Here is an 18,053-nt window from a genome sequence, read left to right as displayed (position 1 = left end):
GTTGAATCAAATAGTCACTTAATGTCTTATAGTACTTGGAGGTCAAGCCATCTGGCCCTGGAGACTTGCCCAACTTCATGTTCTGAATGGCCTGTTCTATCTCTAGTCGTGTTATTTTACTATTCAGGAGTGATCTATTTTCTTGTGATAGTTTTTTAAGTCCATTTTTCTCCAAAAATTTTGCAATCTCTTCCTCCTTTTGTGGCCCTTGAGTGTATAATTTCTTAAAATATTTCTGGAAACATTTTCTAATTTCCACCGGGTTCTGAATATTCCTTCCTTCTATTTCCAAATTTGTTACTATGTTCAGCTTTTGTCTCTTCTTCAACTGCCAAGCCAGCAGTTTCCCACATTTATTAGCCGATTCAAATGTTTTTTGTTTCATTGATTTAATCTTCCATTCTATTTCCTGATTTATCAGTTTGGAATATTGTGCCTGATGAAGTTTAATTTCTCTCAAAATCGGCTGTGACTTCGGGTTTACTCTTAGTTTCTTCTCTAACTCTTTAATTTTCCCCAGAATCTTGTCCTTTTTCTCATTTTGTAGTCTTTTCTTTATGGCGTTCTGTTGTATCAAGAACCCTCTCATCACAGCTTTGCTTGCGTCCCAGATTGTTCTTTTTTCCACAGCAGTGTTCAAATTTATCTCAAAATAGTCCTTTATTGTTTTTTTGGCCTTCTTGATAATCTCCTGATCTCTAAACAAGTTGTCATTCATCTTCCATCTAAAGGAGCCGGTTGGTAATAATGTCATGTCCATTTTCAACGCGTTATGATCGGAGCAGGTCTTTGGGCAGATCTCCACTTTCTTCACCTTAGGAGCCAGACCTCTAGAAATCCATATTTGGTCAATTCTTGTCCAAGTCAGTTGGGCTTCAGAGAAAAATGTTCCTTCTTTCCCTAAGGGGTTCTTTGTCCTCCATATATCAATCCAGTCCATGTTGTCTGTCATTTCAAAAAAGGTCTTTGGTAGTCTGCCTTCTTTAGTAACCTTTTGGCTTTGTGACCTATCCATGTTTGTAGAAACGATCCCATTCATATCTCCCATCATAATGATGTTATCATAGTCCAGATAATCCAGCATAATCTCATGCAACTTCTTGTAGAATTCTGATTTCCCTTCATTTGGAGCGTAGATTCCTAATATCAAAATTTTCTCTCCTTGGTGCTGTATTTCAATTGCCAAAATTCTTCCATGTTCATCTTTAAATAGAAATTTTGGTGAGAGGCTCTCCTTTGCATATATCACCACTCCTCTCTTCTTAACTAAGTCCGAAGATATAAATTCTTGGCCTAACCTTTTATTTACCAATATTTTTCTGTGGAGCCTAGTCACATGTGTTTCTTGTAAACAAGTAATGTCTAGTTGCTCCTTTTTTAATATGTGAAAGATTTTCTTCCTTTTTTCCGGACTGTTGCAGCCATTTATATTCCAACTTAAAAGTTGCAGAGACATCCTGGATAGATCTGTTTAGTTTCCTTGGGATGGTATTTTGTTCTGTGAGTCTTCAGGGTTCTGAGGTACAGGCACCTGTGGTGGTTCAGGCCCTGAGGGTAGTTCAAGTCCTTTATGAAGGTCCTCTCCGTAGGCAGTCAAAAACTTATCCCTATCTTCCAAAGTTCTAATTTTAATCTTCTTCCCTCTAAAGGTAAAAGATAGTCCTTGGGGAAAGTCCCACCTAAAGATGATTGAGTTGCTTCTCAGCAGTTTTACTAAGTCCAGATATTCAGATCTAAGATCCAACAGCTGTTTAGGAATGTCCTTAAAAATCTCAATTCTTTTGTCCGAAATGTTCAAAGAGCTTCCGTAGTGCAGGCCCAAAATCTTGTCCCTTTCCTCCTTTGATCTCAACGTAATCAAACAGTCTCTGGGCCTTTCTCTCTTTGTGAGTCTTCCAAGTCTGAAGGCTGACACAATTTTAAAATCTTCCTCCTCTAGACCCCAGAACTTGGAGAATTCTTTGGTCAGAAACTCAGCTAGATTACCTTCTTCCACTTCTGGTATCGATCTTATCCTTAAATTAATCTCCCTGTTCCGAAGTTCCAACATAGAGAGATAGGTCTGATGTTCCCCAACCTGCTTACTGAGCGGCCTTACTTCTTTTTCCAACTCTCCCACTCTTTGGCTGGTCTCTTCGGCCAGTTTCTGATTTTCACCTGCAGCCTCCTTCAGTTGTCCGATTGCTTGTGCATTCTGTGCAACTTGCCCAGATAATTTGTTTAAGGTTTCTGTATTAAGGTCAATTTTCGCAGTTTGTTGGTCAACTTTCCTCTCCAAAGACTCCAATTTCTCAAGAATTCTCTCTAATACAGAACCAGATCCTCCTGAGGCCATCTCTTCTAGTTGTAAATCCTCAGTTTCTTCCTCCCCTGCCTGTGACAGGGAGGTAACTTTTTCCTCCGAGGGCAAAGTGGGCACAGATGATCTGCGTGCTTGTGAGGCTGCAGTTACGGTTGTCAGAGTTGTTTGTCTGGTTCTTAATCCCTTTCTTTTTGCGCCACTCATTCCAAAGTTATCTAGCAGTCAAGGTCAAGCTGAGTTATTCCCATGGGAAAGCTACGGCCCAGATGGTAGCAATCAAACAGAGGGCCGGGAAATAGAAAGTAAAACAATGTTTTTGTTGTAAATCCTCAATCCTCTAGGGGGAGCATAAGATGTCCTAGGAAGAAGAGTCCATTCCACATACGAAATCTGAACCAATACTTAGGGATCTTCACAAAAGTAGTTTTAGCAGAGTTGGTTTTAGGTTTGCCACAATATTTCAAGTTGTGCTTACTGGAGTTCCAAAATGCAAGAACGTAACCATTCTGAACTCCCTCAGACTGTCTCAAAGTTTAAATAGAATGTATCCAAATTTGCAGTCTGACAGTTCTACTGTTCAGGCAGTTCTGACACCTGGGCTTCTTAAACAGAATTGTAATCCACAAAGAAAGGAGTATATAAGTCCTAATAAAAGTCCAAAAATCAATTGCTTACAGTCTTTAAAGGGAAAAGTAATTTCTGCGGGTGTTCAATCTGAGCTGTCAAAAGTTCTCTCTATGCCTCCACTCCTCCTGCTCTTTGCTTTAAAAGTCAATGGCTGCGGAGGACGGACTTCCTTTTCCTCGTCTCTCCGCTTTCAACTTATTTTCAATATTTTTAGTCCCGAAATTTAGTAAAGTCCTCAATTACTCACGGGTTGTTACGTTTTAGAATCTTGTGTTGAAGGAAGAAAGGTCGGCGCTCACCGGCAACGGCAACGCGGCTTCGCTCCGCTGAATGCGCATAGACCCACAGCGCCGCTACCCCCTCTGCGATCCGGAGCCCCTTACGGGGTTCCCTCAACGTTTCGGGGGTAGCTCCTGGCGCCCGCCGGGTCCCGAGACCGCAGGCTTCCGCTGCCTGCGGTTTTCCAGAATGGGTCTCCGCTTCGCCGTAGCGGACGACCCTTTTCCAGCGTAGCTTCCCTCTCCCGGTTAGGAAAGGGCAGCCATTACCGTTCGCGCCGCCTCCGGAAGTCGACCAATCCCGGATTCTGCTAGCGATTGAGGCAGACGTGAGCTTTGGGGCTCTTCACTGTAAATAGTTTGCAGCAAAATAAAGCCTGTAAAACACAGGTCCTACCTGGTTACTCTCGAGCAACCACACCAGCACCTGACACTTATGTTCTCCACATCCACGTTGAGCAACAAGCCTTAAGCTCATACCCTCCAATATTTCTCTAATGAAAACAAGGGACGCCCAGTGCTATCTTTCTAGAAAAAGAGGTGCTGGAACTCACTGTGAATACCTCCCTTGTTGTCTTATAATGGCAACGGTGCCCACCTAAGAGGTGCTGGAAGTGAGTTCTGGTGAGTTCCAGCTGAAAAAAAAGCCCTTGGGACGTCCTATTCCATGCCCTTCAACATTTCTCTGATGAAAATAGGGACATATATTTTATTTATTAAGTTTATATACTGCCCTATACCCGGAGCTCTCAAGGCGGTTCACAGAAAAGATCACAATATATAAAATCAAAATCAAAACAATAACCCCTTCCTCCCAAAAAAGAGCCACACTTTAGAAAGCTATAGGATGTCAACAAAATCAACCAAAGGCCTGGTTAAAAAGGAATGTTTTTGTGTGGCACCTAAAGGCACCAGGTGAACTTCCCTGGGGAGGGCATTCAACAGACAGGGAACCACTGCAGAGAAGGCCCCGTTCTCATGTTGCCACCCTCCTGCCACATCCTCCAACATTTCTCTTATGAAAATAGGGATGATCTAAGGAACAGTGGGGCATTCCAGGATCAAATCAGAAACTAGGGCAGCTTCTGGAAAATAGGGGCACTTGGAGGGTCTGTAAGCTGCTTCCAATAGGGTTCATATGACAAGCAATAGGGTTCACTTTACTTGGGGGGGGGGTGTTTAATGTGCTTTACGTAGCTCTATTAAAGGAAATGCGCTCTTGAGCTTGCTTACCCAGTACAATGGCATCGCTGCGCACACCATCATCTCTGGCAGGCAGTAATAAGTACGCAAAAAATAAACAAACTTCAGTGGCAATTTCCTTTCTTGGCTCTTTTTCAGAGTAAAAATTGCGAGAGGCCCGGAGTGAAGCCGTTTGTCAAGAGAGGGGAAGAAAGCGGAAACTCGCCGACTTAAGGATCCCGATTCCAGACTTTGCCATGCAATCTTGGGAGGTTTCATACTGAGAGCAGAGTCCCGGCCTGGCACCAGGAACTCATAGCCAGGAAATGTTTATATTGCAGTCAGAAAGTGACACCTGGTTGCTCTGGAAAGCAGGCAAACACAGTTCTTCACACCATCAAGTAGGCCCTTCCTGCTTTGCATTCCCCAAGAGCAAATGATACAATGAGGTTGTCTCATTGCAAGGGTATTGTCTGGTTGCCAGTAACTCTCCTTTAATTTAGCAATTGGGAGCCTCAGGTCTGGGGGCTAAATGTGCCCCTCCAAGCATATCTCTCTGGCCCCCAGGGCTCTATCTTGCCCTCATTAGGTGTTTGTAGTTTAGTTTATTAGTTAATTTCACCAAATGCTGAGGTATAGTTCCCCTTAAACATCAAAAAAAAAGATCATTGCACAAGGGTACTCCAGATAGCCAATGCAATGCAAGTTGTGTATCTGGAAGTGTATGGATACACATGAGTTCAAACTTAGTATAGTTTGCTACAAACTGTCGACATGCAGAGGGCTGGATCTGTTCGTAAGGCTGAAGCAAGAGGTTCCATTTTAAAGATGAAGAACTATGAGAAGGAGCAACAGAGGCAAAAGGTAGTGAGGTCAGATGCCTTGAAGTTGCCCATCACAAGCACTAGGCAGTAGACCGAGCTGGCAAACAGGTCACGTGGACACAATCTTTCCCACTATGGTGAGCTGTATTGTGTTTCTATATATATATATTTTAAAGTTTATAAATTACTGTATGTGTGTGTGTGAAATATCTTAATAAAACATATGCAAATAAATACATGAATCCTGTTTTCTGATCTATCACCTTTAGTACAGAATGTATTACTTTGTCCACTAAAATGAACGGTATGTTGGCTTTTTTAAACAAAAATCTTTCTAGGAAACTATTTGTAATTTAACAAAACTCCATAAAAGTAATGGATTCTGAAAGCGAAGTCACTCTTTGCAGTACACCGTGACTGGAGTTTCATCTATTCTTGGCTGTTTTCGTTCAAATAGCGTAAATATTTTGAGTGTCTTCGCCGAGCCAATTTTCAGAGAGGCCTTTTCATTAAACACTTCCAGATTCAGGTGCCTCAAAAGCAGCCCCAAATTTCCACATCGGTCTGCTGAATGCCAGGCTCGAGTTACAAAAATGACTGTGCAAGTTGGCTCATGCAAAGGTAGGCTTTCAGAAAGCATCTTGGGCAATTTTCATCAGGGCCACCAGACCTGAACAATGGAAGAAAACGATATTCAAGCCTATGTACTAGGAACAGTTTCCACTGTCAGGAGACAGCAAGCTTCTGTGTACTGGTTATAGTTCTACATGCTTAGCTTCGGAGCATAGAGTGACTTAAAGAAGTCCTCTTTCATGCTGATTGGATGGCTCTTGGATGCTGAAGTCATGAAATTAAAAGATGCCTGCTTCTTGGGAGAAAAGCAATGACAAACCTAGACAGCATCTTAAAAAGCAGAGACATCACCTTGCCAACAAAGGTCCGTATAGTAAAAACTATGATTTTCCCAGTAGTGATGTATGGAAGTGAGAGCTGGACCATAAAGAAGGGTAATCGCCGAAGAATTGATGCTTTTGAATTATGGTGCTGGAGGAGACTCTTGAGAGTCCCATGGACTGCAAGAAGATCAAACCTCTCCATTCTGAAGGAAATCATCCCTGAGTGCTCACTGGATGGACAGATCCTAAAGCTGAGGCTCCAAGACTTTGGCCACCTCATGAGAAGAGAAGACTCCCTGGAAAAGACCCTGATGTTGGGAAAGATGGAGGGCACAAGGAGAAGGGGACAACAGAGGACGAGATGGTTGGACAGTGTTCTCGAAGCTTCCAGCATGAGTTTGAGCAGACTGCGGAAGGCAGTGGAAGACAGGAGTGCCTGGCGTGCTCTGGTCCGTGGGGTCACGAAGAGCCGGACACGACTAAATGACTAAACAACAACAAGGATGCTGAAGATGGAGACCTTGCTGCTGAAAGAGTGATGGGTCATTGACTCCCTACGAACCCAGGCCATTGCAACCCTGCTTGGAATTCTTCCCAGCCAACAGTCCTTCCCAGGTAACCCCCTCCCTGGCCTTGTTTTCTCCCCTCCTCAGATGGTTTTACCTGCCTGGATTTGTCAGGAGTTGGAGTCAGGTGTAGATCAGCAATAAAACAATAAAGCAGTGAAGTTAACTCTTTATTCAAAGAAACAAAACAGCTCATCCCTAGTGGTCACAGCAACCCTTCCTAGTAAGGCAGTTGTGAGGACTGAAGGTTGCCACATTCCCACTGCTCTCTAAGGCTCCTCCCTCAACCGCCTAAGGCTCCTTCGTCTTGCCTCTTATTGATCCACCATCTTCATTTTTCTGTATGTTCTGGGAGACTGGGGGCATGGGAGCTGGTCACAGCAGGAGGGGGAGACTGCCTGGCTTCTTCAGCAGCCTGCCTCACCTCTGTCTCCTGGCCCCTGTCCTCTCCTGTCTCCGAGTCTAGACTGCTCTCTGCCACAGCCTCTTCCTGCTCACTAAACCCTGTTACTATTTCAGCTTCTGACACCTCCCCAGGCTGCTCCCTCTTCTCCGTCTGACCACTCCTGTCACCCCATCACCAGTCCCCTGGCTCTGAGCCTTCTTCCCCTGAGGGTTCCCTTGGGGGTTCCCAAGTTGATACCTACCACCACCACCCCGCATGCAGCCAGACAAGACTATATCCTTAAACCATGACAATGCCTCTCTAACTTGCCTGGAGGAGATGTGTGTGTGTGTGTGTGTGTGTGTGTGTGTGTGTGTATAAACCTCTGGATTTTGCATGGCTTGTGTATAAAGGCGAGAGTCAGATCATTGGCTCTATCTACTTTTTGCCTCTGGCCCCCAGAATAATAATAATAATAATAATAATAATAATAATAATAATAATAATAATAATTTATTATTTATACCCCGCCCATCTGGCTGAGTTTTCCCCAGCCACTCTGGGCGGCTCCCAATCAGTGTTAAAAACCGTACAGCATTACATATTAAAAACTTCCCTGAACAGGGCTGCCTTAAGATGTCTTCTGAACGTCAGGTAATTCTTTATCTCTTTGACATCTGATGGGAGGGCGTTCCACAGGGCGGGCGCCGCTACCGAGAAGGCCCTCTGTCTGGTTCCCTGTAGCCTCACTTCTCGCAATGAGGGAACCGCCAGAAGGCCTTTGGCGCTGGATCTCAGAGTCCGGGCTGAACGATGGGGGTGGAGACGCTCCTTCAGGTATACAGGACCGAGGCCGTTTAGGGCTTTAAAGGTCAGCACCAACACTTTGAATCGTGCTCGGAAACGTACTGGGAGCCAATGCAGATCTCTCAGAACCGGTGTTATGTGGTCCCGGCGGCCACTCCCAGTCACCAGTCTCGCTGCCGCATTCTGGATTAATTGCAGTTTCCGGGTCACCTTCAAAGGTAGCCCCACGTAGAGCGCGTTGCAGTAGTCCAAGCGTGAGATAACTAGAGCATGCACCACTCTGGCGAGACAGTCCGCGGGGAGGTAGGGTCTTAGCCTGCGTACCAGGTGGAGCTGGTAGACAGCTGCCCTGGACACAGAGTTAATCTGCGCCTCCATGGACAGCTGTGAGTCCAAAATGACTCCCAGGCTGCGCACCTGGTCCTTCAGGGGCACAGTTACCCCATTCAGGACCAGGGAATCCTCCACACCTGCCTGCCTCCTGTCCCCCAAAAACAGTACTTCTGTCTTGTCAGGATTCAACCTCAATCTGTTAGCCGCCATCCAACCTCCAACCGCCTCCAGGCACTCACACAGGACCTTCACCGCCTTCACTGGTTCTGATTTAAAGGAGAGGTAGAGCTGGGTGTCATCTGCATACTGATGAACACCCAGTCCAAACCCCCTGATGATCTCTCCCAGCGGCTTCATATAGATATTAAAAAGCATGGGGGAGAGGACAGAACCCTGAGGCACCCCACAAGTGAGAGCCCAGGGGTCTGAACACTCACCCCCCCCCACCACTTTCTGGACACGGCCCAGGAGGAAGGAGCGGAACCACTGTATGACAGTGCCCCTAGCTCCCAGCCCCTCTAGACGGTCCAGAAGGATGTTATGGTCGATGGTGTCAAAGGCCGCTGAGAGATCCAGCAGAACTAGGAAACAGCTCTCACCTTTGTCCCTAGTCCGCCGGAGATCATCAACCAGCGCGACCAAGGCAGTTTCAGTCCCATGGTGAGGCCTGAATCCCGATTGGAAGGGATCCAAATGGTCCGTTTCCTCCAGGCGTGCTTGGAGTTGTTCAGCAACCACCCGCTCAATCACCTTGCCCAAGAATGGCAGATTTGAGACTGGGCGATAGTTGGCCAAATTGGCCGGGTCTAAAGATGTTTTTTTAAGAAGCGGTTTAATGACCGCCTCTTTCAGCGGGTCTGGGAAGGCTCCCTCACAGAGGGAAGCATTCACCACCCCGCAGAGCCCATCGCCCAGCCCTTCCCGGCTCGCTTTTATCAGCCAGGATGGGCAAGGATCAAGGAGACAGGTGGTCGGTTTCACTCGTCCAAGCAGCCTGTCCACATCCTTGGAGGTAACAGATTGGAATTGATCCCATGTAACAGGACCAGACAGAACTCTAGCACTCTCCCGCCCTGGCCCTGCTCCCACAGTGGAGTCTACCTCCTTCTGAATCTGAGCGATTTTATCTGCAAAAAACTTTGCAAAAGCATTGCAGGAGATCTTGGGGTCCCTACCAGGCCCCGGTGGTACAGGTGGTTCTGATAGATTGCGAACCACCTGAAAAAGTCTCCTGCTGCTGTTTTCTGCAGATGCAATGGAGGCGGCGAAGAAGACCCTCTTCGCCGTCTCCATTGCCACTTGGTAGGCTCGACGTTGAGCTCTAACCCGTGTCCGGTCTGATTCAGAATGAGTTTTCCGCCACCGGCGCTCTAGCCGTCTCAACGATTGTTTCATCACCCTCAGCTCCGGGGAAAACCACGGGGCTGTCCGGGCTCCATGCAATCGGAGAGGGCGCTTCGGAGCCAGACAGTCAATAGCCCTGGTTAACTCCGCATTCCAGCGGGCCACCAGGGAATCAGCTGAAAGGCCATCAACTTGGGATAAAGCATCCCCTACCACTCTCTGGAAGCCAATTGGATCCATTAAGTGGCGGGGGCGGACCATCCGAATCGGTCCCGCCTCCCTGCGGAGGGGAAGGGTTGCAGAGAAGTCCAGAAGGCTGTTTATGCGTGAATGTGGCCCCTGGGCTGGATAAATTTTGCCAGCGCCTGCTCTCTGAGCTCAGAAATGCCTTTCCTGAGGGACGTGCCCCGTCAGGCAATAATATGGATTTGCCTGCTACACTCAGAATGGGTGCCTGAGCTCCTTTGTGCACAATAATAGCCTATTGTTTGTCATTTTGTTCTAATTACTCATAAGATATATTGGCTCCATTTATTTTCTATTTGTTTTATGGTCTTGCCCTTATACTGGAAGGAATCAAGCTGTCAAGCAGAGACTCAACATACTCCCTCCCTTGTGGTGGTTTGGGGAGCCGTCTAACCACATCCGGCAGAGGCCAGAGTGCCTAATTTCCTCCGCTGTTCTTGTCCTCCTCGCTGACAGAATTGGGCAAAAGCCACCCGCCTTGATTTAGAAAATGATGGGAGATCTTTCTCAGATTTGTGGGGAGGGGAGAAATTTTGGGGGAAACTTACAGGAACATGTGAAGCTGCCTTTTTGTTTACACTGGCTGGCAGTGGCTCTCCAGGGTGGTTTTTGTTTTGTTTTGTTTTGTTTTTTTGTGGGGAGAATTCCTATTCCTATCTGGAGATGCCGGGAATCAGTGGCGTAGCGTGGGTTGTCAGCACCCGGGGCAAGGCAAGTAATTTGTGCCCCCTAACCCGTGGATTTGCGCCCCCTAACCCTAACCCCCAGATGTTGCACCCGGTGTGGCCGGCCCCCCCCTGCACCCCCCACGCTACACCACTGCCAGGAATTGAACCTGGAAGATCTTCTGCATGCACGGCAGATGCTGAGGTATAGCTGTTCAGACAATTAAGTCTGACCTCTTATTGCTCTGCGTCCAGTAAAAAAAATGGACTGAAGATCATCTCAGGGGAGCAAGCAAAGCTAGAGCTGGCAATGGCATGTTCCTTCTCCAAAGGCAAAGGACAGGGACAAAACGGGAATCACAACTTTTCATGGCATCAATCAATCAATCAATCAATCAATCAATCTTTATTGCGATCAAAAACCAGACAGCAAAGTTAACAGCAACAACATAACTGTTCGGCCTAATCTGCATACCACTCTGCTCTGCTGCATCAATTTTTCACGCACACCCATTTTCCGAAATTTTCTCCATCTCTATTTGCTGGCTGACAGTGCAGTCATAAACTTGCTTGCTAGAGAGCAAGCTGCCATTGAGCTCAGTGCGAATTACTTCTGAGTCAACGTGCTTAGAATTGCGCTGTAATGGAGCTATCTGCCTAACCGTGTCGACTGAAACCAGTTCCTGAGCTGAGGAGTTCTTCCAAAGCTACGGTGTTAGAACATGTTGCACCTAGAGGCCTGCTGGAGACCCATCTAATCCAGTATCCTCTTCCCAGAGTTGCCAAACAGATGCCTATGGAAAGCCCACAATCAGGAAAGAACAACAGGTCAGTTTTGTCCCCGTTTGTGATTCCCAGCAACTGGCAATCAGAAATTGACTGCTTCCGACAGTGGAGGTAGAATGTAGCCATTGTGGCTGGTCACCACTGATACCCTAATCCAGGGGCAGTGGCGTAGCGTGGGGGGTGCAGGGGGGGCCGGCCGCACCGGGTGCAACATCTGGGGGTTAGGGTTAGGGGCGCAAATCCACGGGTTAGGGGGCGCAAATCCATGGGTTAGGGGGCGCAAATCCACGGGTTAGGGGGCACAAATTACTTGCTTTGCCCCGGCTGCTGACAACCCACGCTACGCCACTGTCCAGGGGTCAGCAAACTTTTTCAGTAGGGGGCCAGTCCACTGTCCCTCAGACCTTGTGGGGGGCTGGACTATATTCTGGGCGGGGGGAATGAATTCCTATGCCCCACAAATAACCCAGAGATGCATTTTAAACAAAAGGACACATTCTACTCATGTAAAAACACACTGATTCCCGGACCGTCCGTGGGCCGGATTTAGAAGGCAATTGGGCCAGATCTGGCCCCCGGGCCTTAGTTTGCCTACCCATGCCCTAACCCACCTTGAATTGGTCTAATTCCCTTTTGAAACTATCAAAAGGTGATGACCATCACTACACCTTGTGATTCCCAGCGGCTGATAAGAAAAAGCAAGGGTGGCAATATCAACATTCCAGGGATTTTATTTTCTTTTTTAATGTCCCTAGTTAACATGCAATCGTTTTCATGGCTTCCCCCTTTGTCCCTGTCTTCTGTCTTTGTTCCTGGCACTCTACGCCTGCGGTTCTCAAGGGAACAGAGAGGCAGATGTGCATCAACCAGTGACGACGTTTCAGTGAACTGTACTTCCGTTCCATTTTTCTGACCTCAGGGAACCATATTTCAAGGAATGCGGTGGGAAGGAGAGAGGAACTTGCAGCTCCATCCAGAGTTTTGTGCTCCTCAGATTGCTTCTGCTTCTCTTCATGGCTCCCCCAGCGCTGCTGCCCCTAACTGAAAGGAGTTACAGCACAGTGTCCCACGCTTAGATGCATTTATTGCTTTTGAGCCGGAGGGGTGTAGTGGCAGAGTAGGGTCTGGTCTGGGACACCAGGTGTGATGGCCTGGGATTCAGACTCGGAGGCTGAACCTGAGGAATCCCAGCCTGCACAGGAGTCCCCGCCTCCAGAACCAGCTGAGCCGGGGCTGGGGCCTGAGCCTGAAGGGTCCTCACCTGTGCTGGATCTTCAGGTGCAGGCACCAGCTGAGTCTGCTCTGGCCCCTGAGGTGATGGAGGACCCATGGCCTGCAGGTGCTCCACTCTCAGCCCTGTCAGGGGAAGCTGAGGTTGCCTCTGGATCCGGTAACCCTCCAGCCTCTCCTGAGATACAGAGGCTCAGGGCAGAAAGGTGGAGGGAACTAAGTTCCCGCAGGAGGAGTGCTCGCCTCCAGGCCAGGAGAGGCGAGTCACCTGTGAACCGGGGCTGCCCTATGCCTCGGGGCAGATAAAAGCCAGCCAGCCCCAGTCCCAGGTTGCAGGAGCAACATTGTTGGTAGCCTGTTCCTGCCTGCACCCTGTCCTGCTCTTCTGCCAGAGTTCCTGACCTCACCCGACTCCCTGCCTTCAGCTTTGACAGACAGCCTCCATACCGCACCCTTGACCTCGGAGTGGACTTGCACCTTGCCGCACGGCTAACCCTCGGGACCAGCACACCAGGGTTCAAACCCCACTCTGCCATGAAGCTCGCTGGGTTGACCTTGTACCAGTCACTGTCTCTCAGCTTAACCTTCCTCACCGGGCTGTTGTGAGGACGAAATGGCAAGGGGGAGAAGCTTGCATGCCACATTTTCTCCCTTTGTTCCAGAATTTGTCTGGAATATCCCCTCTTCCCCATCCCAGTTAGGTGAATCCTGAAATGGGGAGATAGCGGAGCACCCCCATCTCACAAGGCAAGATCTGTTTTACAGGAACCCTCAGGAGAAAACTCAACTCAGCACAGGCATACAACCTACAGCTCAGCAACTGCCCACGTTCCATCTTTCTCAAAGGAGCAGTTCTATAGGAACGGTCAAGGACATTCCTGTGCTCTGATGTTCAAATTCCATCTTTGTCAATGGGGCAATGGGGGGAAATAGACTAGGGGAGTGTGTCCTCATTGTCACCTCTAAGCTCTGGCAGAGAATTTTCTCTCAGTGTGCTGCAGGCAGAATCCTGGTCTAATTCATTGACTATCCTGCACGAAGCACGTCGTTACTTGCAGCACATTGGAAGAAATAGCTTTTTGGAGAAATCAAAAATAGAAGAGTTTGCAATGGCAGTGGAGGGGCGAGCCTTAACTTGCACTTCATTCATTCTGCTGTATCACAGACGTATAGATGTCTCATTGTTTCCCTTTCTCCGTGTGTGTCCCATCTCATCACAATGAATGATTGTGACATGTGCTTTTAGTTTTCATGGGTGGGGGATGACAATAGCTGGAGGGACAGAGAAACCAGTTTTTGAGTCAAGACACCTCGTAAACCATGGCAAATCTGAATGAAGCTCCTTTGCGGAATATAAAAATAAAAACTTTTTTTTTAAAAAAAAATGAACCTGCCTAATAGTACAATCCAGTCTCAAGATACGATACGATACAATAATCTTTATTGTCATTGTCCCATACAGAACAACGAAATTGAAAAAATCTACAGCAGACATTCAAAAACCAAAAAGCCTGCTATCCCAGCTATCCCAACCTGGTTAACCCCCTAAAAACTCTGATAGGTAAAGGTAAAGGGACCCCTGACCATTAGGTCCAGTCGCGACCGACTCTGGGGTTGTGGCGCTCATCTCGTTTTATTGGCCGAGGGAGCCGGCGTTTGTCCGCAGACAGCTTCCAGGTCATGTGGCCAGTATGACTAAGCCGCTTCTGGCAAACCAGAGCAGCGCACGGAAACGCCGTTTACCTTCCCATCGGAGCGGTGCCTGTTTATCTACTTGCACTTTGATGTGCTTTCGAACTGCTAGGTTGGCAGAAGCTGGGACCGAGCAACGGGAGCTGACCCCGTATCGGGGATTCGAACCGCCAACCTTCTGATCTGCAAGTCCTAGGCTCTGTGGTTTAACCCACAGCGCCACCTGCGTCCCTAAAAAACTCTGATACCCCATAATTAAATACAATTATAGAGACTACCTTACACTGCGTTTAAAACCAAAATCGCATTTGGATAGAAACTGTTTCTCAAGCAGCTAGTCCTAGTCTTTATAACCCTGTACTTTCTTCCAGAAGGCAAAAGCTGAAAGAGATCTGCTGGGGTGAGAGAGCTTGGATTCAGAAGCTTGGATTCTTCTTCTTATTATTATTACTACTACTACTAATCCTGCCCTTCACCCTAAGGTCCCAGTGCAGCTTAAGCCGGTGTAATTTACACCAACATTAAGTTGCCAAAAGAGGGATTCCCGGGGGGGGGGGGTAGAATGGGGCAGAGAGAGACTTACACCTATTCCAATCCCTGTTCAGCTCAGTCACATGACCCTGGGCCAGATCCTCAGAACTCAGGACCACACCCACCAGTTGGCTCAGCCGGCAGCAGCCCCTCCCAAAAGTTCATGAGCAAAGCTTGTAACAGAAGTAGACTTAGACTGGCATAAGTTACACTGGCCTAAGTTATGTCATCTTTATATAGCTCCCACTTACCTGATGCTCCGGGAAAAGCAGTGTTTGCTGCCTTGGTGCGTCCACAGCCCATTCCCAGGCGCCATTTTTCCTCCCCATGTGGACATTGTGGGACGCTTGGCAACTTCCCTCTGGCCACCCTGGCTTGATGCCCAAATCCTGTTTGAATGGGCCAATTGGTGCAGCTGGGACTGCGGGGCCACCTTGGCAACCGCAGTATAAAAGGAAGACTACACCTGGACATCCTCCTTCGCATCAGAGATCATCGTGGGGTTCACCACCCACCAAGTTTGGTGGTGTTCTGCCTGAAGGGGAGTGGACAGGTCAGTGTGAGGAGATAAGGTATATGTGATTGCAGTGTGGATTTGATTTAAATCAAATTGATTGAAATCACGGTATAAATCACTAGTCAGTAAGATTTGATTTAAATCTTTTTTTACGGAAAGGCTCATTCTTAGTGGTATAATCTTATAATTTATAACCAGATGAAGTTTTCATTTTTGGAATAATAAATTTTCAGAGTAGTTTTTACAGTTATATAAAAAATTACTGATTTGGTTATACTGTTAGAAATGCATAGAGACAGATAATTATGAAATTACTGTGAGGTTTAATAAGTTAACTGTTTATATTTGGACAACCTTTCTGCTGTACTTTATTGGAAGGAGAAAAACAATCATTTCCTAAATAAAAATTTAACTAAAACAATAACATTATAGCATTTGTATCCATGTTTGTTAACTGATGTGGTTAAACGGGATTTTTTAAAAAAGAAAAAAACAGAGACTGAGTTTGAGCACACATGAAGAACTTGAAACAAATCCTTATTTTGACTATAATGTAACTTAAATAGAAAACCATCTTTAGAAAGATTTTTCCTCCAAAAGCATTTTATTTTAAAAATCCGATTTAAATAAAAAAAAATCTGATTTTAAAAAATCATTGATTTTTATCTTCCCTATTCGGTTGCTCATTTTGGGGCTAGGTAGAATTTCCCCTCCTGCAGACTAATTGGACGATTTACAGATTTCCACCTGCCTCGTAGCAAATGGCACAACTTTGGTGGATAAGGCATGGGGTTGCATCCTCTTGCTGATTGGGTGCCCTATTAAAGGGGTCCAGGAGGGGTCCACACAGGGGTTGAAGGGCCATAGCACCTAGTACATCTCAGTGGTGACCTCTCAACTCAGATTTGACCCTACCTAAAAAGCAAAGACATCACCTTGCCAACAAAGATCCGTATAGTTACAGCTATGGTTTTCCCAGTAGTGATGTATGGAAGTGAGAGCGGGACCATAAAGAAGGATGATCGCCGAAGAATTGATGCTTTTGAATTATGGTGCTAGAAGAGACTCAAGAGTCCCATGGACTGCAAGAAGATCAAACCTCTCCAGTCTGAAGGAAATCAGCCCTGAGTGCTCACTGGAAGGACAGATCCTGAAGCTGAGACTCCAATACTTTGGCCACCTCATGAGAAGAGAAGACTCCCTGGAAAAGACCCTGATGTTGGGAAAGATGGAGGGCACAAGGAGAAGGGGACGACAGAGGATGAGATGGTTGGACAGTGTTCTCGAAGCTACCAGCATGAGTTTGACCAAACTGCGGGAGGCAGTGGAAGACAGGAGTGCCTGGTGTGCTCTAGTCCATGGGGTCACGAAGAGTCGGACACGACTAAACGACTAAACGACAACAACAACTTTTCAACCAGCAGTCGGGCGGCTGGGTGCTGGATGCATACTCAGTGCCTTGTCCCAAACCTACTTACATCTGCAATCAATAAAGTTGTGGCTGATTTCAACCAAATACAAATGTCATGTGTCTTATTTCTACAGTTCGCCCCTCACCGTGCTGCAGGCCTGGGCATGCAATGAGGCTTGCTCTGCAAGCCTATTTTATTTCCTCTTGCCAGCAACCTTCTCCTCAAACATTTCCTATAAATTCAGGGCTATTTTATGGGTAATGGCAATTTGTTGCCAAGTCTACTTAACAGGCAAAAGCAATCAGGTGAAACACAGGAGCGAGGCCCTTTCAGATCTTAAATCACATGGAGGTTCATAGTCTGGTGGCACTTCCAAATGTTTTGGGCTACACCAGTCAGCATGGCAGGTCAAAATGTATGGAGGGCACCCAGCTGCGGAAGGCTGCCCTGTTAGGACCAACAAAGAACCAACAAAGGCCACTCTGACTTGCAATAAAGTCGGCGGGGAAAGGAGATCTCTCCTTTGACTGCATTGAATTTATCTCTTTAAAATTGGCTTGATTGAATCAAGAGCCGTTTGTCGCCCTCTGAAGAACTTCCTTTCCCGGATCCAAGGAGAAGAAAATGAGATGTCTTGCATTCCTCAAGCATAATTCACTGCCAATAAAACCCGAGATGTTTCGCGGCCATTCAAATTTCCACCTTGTAAACCTGGAAAACTGGTCCTCGTGCCCTATTAGTATACAATATAGGGCTCCAAGTACGTTTTATAAGGTTAAGAATTTGTGCCATGTGGCAATGGATTAACCATTCTCTGTTCTGCCCATAAATTGGGGAGCAAAGGTGTTACAACACTGCAGAATGAGAGCAAGAGAGGGAGAAAAGAGAGAGTCCTTTGCTAAGAAGGCCTTGGTTGAAGTTGGACCAAACCGATGAGCTCATCCTTTCCTTCGGTTAAAAAAGAAAATGATCTATAAGCCGAAAGAATGGAAGAGAGTATTTGAAAAATGTTATGTACATCTTCTTCTGCACTCTTTGATAATAGTCCAGAAAAAAAAGAGAATTGGGTTTATCATGGTCATACTAGTAGCACATGTGACACTAAATGAGACCAGTGATTCAGCTTGTCCAGTATTGTTTGTTCACACGGACAGCTGACCTCCAAGGATGGGATGGTCAAAGCTGAGGTGGAAACAGCTCTCTATTGTTCTGCCCAGACACTGAGGTCCACAGCTCCGAGGGCCTTCTGGCAGTTCCTTCATTGCGAAAAGCAAAGCTACAGGGAACTAGGCAGAGGGCCTTCTTGGTAGTGGCTCCCGCTCTGTGGAACTCCCTCCCATCAGATGTCAAAGAGATAAACAACTACCTGACATTTAGAAGACATCTGAAGGCAGCCCTCTTCAGGGAAGTTTTTAATGTATCACATTTTA

The 18,053-nt window shown here is 46.9% G+C and overlaps 1 long non-coding RNA gene across 1 annotated transcript; it reads right to left on the bottom strand.

The window, feature by feature from the left end:
- Positions 1-5,528: 5,528 nt before the first annotated feature.
- Positions 5,529-13,771, bottom strand: LOC310825769. The gene is made up of 3 exons (XR_014555527.1): positions 12,995-13,771; positions 11,910-12,392; positions 5,529-5,883 (listed from the first exon to the last, which is right to left on the bottom strand). It is a non-coding gene; the product is annotated as an uncharacterized lncRNA (long non-coding RNA).
- Between the last annotated feature and the right edge of the window lie 4,282 nt (positions 13,772-18,053).

This window comes from Podarcis gaigeae (assembly GCF_964106915.1).
Source record: "Podarcis gaigeae genome assembly, chromosome: 10".
Lineage (NCBI taxonomy): Eukaryota > Metazoa > Chordata > Lepidosauria > Squamata > Lacertidae > Podarcis > Podarcis gaigeae.
The sequence above is the reverse complement of the archived record's forward strand: the minus strand, read 5'-3'. Positions and strand labels throughout refer to the sequence as shown.